At 36.7% G+C, this 2,184-nt stretch overlaps 1 non-coding gene across 1 annotated transcript; it reads right to left on the bottom strand.

The window, feature by feature from the left end:
* Window positions 1–868: 868 nt before the first annotated feature.
* On the bottom strand, window positions 869–975 carry LOC112583006. The gene has a single exon (XR_003107372.2). It is a non-coding gene; the product is annotated as a U6 spliceosomal RNA (small nuclear RNA).
* Between the last annotated feature and the right edge of the window lie 1,209 nt (window positions 976–2,184).

Below are 2,184 nucleotides of genomic sequence, written 5' to 3' on the forward strand. Positions count from 1 at the left end.
TCAAGAAAGGGGAGACATTTACAATCCTTTTTGTATGAGAAACACTCTATGTAAAAATACCAAGTACTGTTCTTAGTTGCCCACATGCAGGCTTGTATTATTGACTGTTTACACGTTGCTGAGGGCCTTATCAACTAGGTCATGGGGCATTGTTCTCTTTATGTTACTCAATGGAGAAATTTCTCTTAGAACTCAGTATCAGGAGTGATTATAATTTTCATGAACAACTTTCGTGAAAAGGCTTCACTCTTTTTGCTCTCTTTACTAAGAAGCTAACATTCCTACTCTTATTTCACAACTTGTACTGAACCTTTAGGTATGCATTTTGTGTAATAATGTTATCTCTGGCTTTATCTTATTTATCCTACTTTAATCTTTCCCTTTCCATAATTTCTTCATCTACTCTTTTAATCTTGCACTATATTTTTTTGCATATAAGCAATCTCAAGTCCACTTTTGGATAAGGCATGGTTTAAATTTCTAAATAAAGTGTCTAGAAACAGAAGTGACTGTATTTCTTCAGCAGTTATGCTGACCAGAGAAGAACCGTTGCTTTCCTCACCATGTGGTACACTGCAGTCAATATCAGCCTGGTTGTCTGAAATTCCCACTAATGCTAGACGGTCACCATGGCCGTCAGGCTGCCACATCTGCTTCCTGACACAGGCCCCAGGATCTCACTTACAATCATTGGAACCTAGCCTGACTTCAGTGCCTAGCAAGAATATCACATGGTACAGGTGGAAAGAGAGGGGTTACAATCAAAACTACATCCTGGATATATTTTGGTTTATCTTTTCTCTTTTTCTATCTTAACAACTGTTACCATTTATTGAATTCTTACTGTGGTCCAAATGCTTTCTTCCCCCCAAATATGGAATGCTTCACGAATTTACACGTCATCCTTGAACAGGGGCCATGCTAATCTTCTCCATATCATTCCAATTTTAGTATATATGCTGCTGAAGCGAGCACTATTTTGATTTATCTTAAACATTCCAAGTAGGTTCTAACATCAAAAATTTGTTTTGCAAATACAATTCCTTTTGGTTTGGTTGGTTACTTTCTTCCCTGATACATCTTGATAGGATTAATGTTCCTCTTAACCTTAGTCCTTCTCACTTATATTTCTCTTACCTCTAAACATATAATTGAATTATAAGGGTTTTTTGGCTCTTCTTGCATATTACCTCAAAACCAAAACCATAAAAAGGCAGCTAGATACAAATTTAAAAAAAAAAATTTTTTTTAAAGGAAACAAAAAGACAGCCATAAGCCCAAACCAATCAAACAACAACAAAAAAAAAAACAAAACAAACTTGCAATTGCCACCAGTAGCACGATAATAAAGTTAGAAGACAAAATCAAATGAGAAAAAATATCTGCAATTTATGAACACAGGTCAATTTTGTTAATATATGAAGCTTTCTTAAGAGTCAATGAAAACAAAAATCCCAGAAGAAAAATGAATTAAAGGCATGAACAAGCAGTTAACTAATATGAATATAAATGAACAAAAAATATGAAAAAATATTTAATCTTACTAGTGATTTTTAAAATTTTTTATTTTTTAGCTTATTTTTATCTAAATAGATAGCTAGTGAGAACCTGCTATAAATCACATGAAGCTTGGCTCAGTGCTTTGGGACTACCTAGATGGGTGGGAATGGGAGGTGATAGGTGGGAGGGTGGTCCAAGAGGGAGGGGATATATGTATACATAGCTGATTCAAGCTATGGCAAACCTAGACAGCATATTAAAAAAAAAGCCATCAATTTGCCAATGAAGGTCTGTATAGTCAAAGCTTTTCCAGTAGCCATGTACAGATGTGAGAGTAGGACCATAAAGAAAGCTGAGTGCCAAAGAATTGACACTTTCAAACTGTGGTGCTAGAGAAGACTCTTGAGAGTCCCTTGGACAGCAAAGAGATCAAACCAGTCCATCCTAAAGGAAATCAACCCTGAATATTCATTGGAAGGACTGATGCTGAAGCTCCAATACTTTGGCCATCTGATGCAAAGAACTGACTTATTGGAAAAGACCCAGATGCTGGGAAAGATTGAGGGCAGGAGGAGAAGGGGGGCACAGAGGATGAGATGGTTGGATAGCATCACAGACACAATGGACATGAGTTTGAGCAAACTCCAGGAGATAGTGATAGGGAAGCCTGGATTGCTACAGTCC

Source organism: Bubalus bubalis, chromosome 2 (genome assembly GCF_019923935.1).
Source record: "Bubalus bubalis isolate 160015118507 breed Murrah chromosome 2, NDDB_SH_1, whole genome shotgun sequence".
NCBI lineage: Eukaryota > Metazoa > Chordata > Mammalia > Artiodactyla > Bovidae > Bubalus > Bubalus bubalis.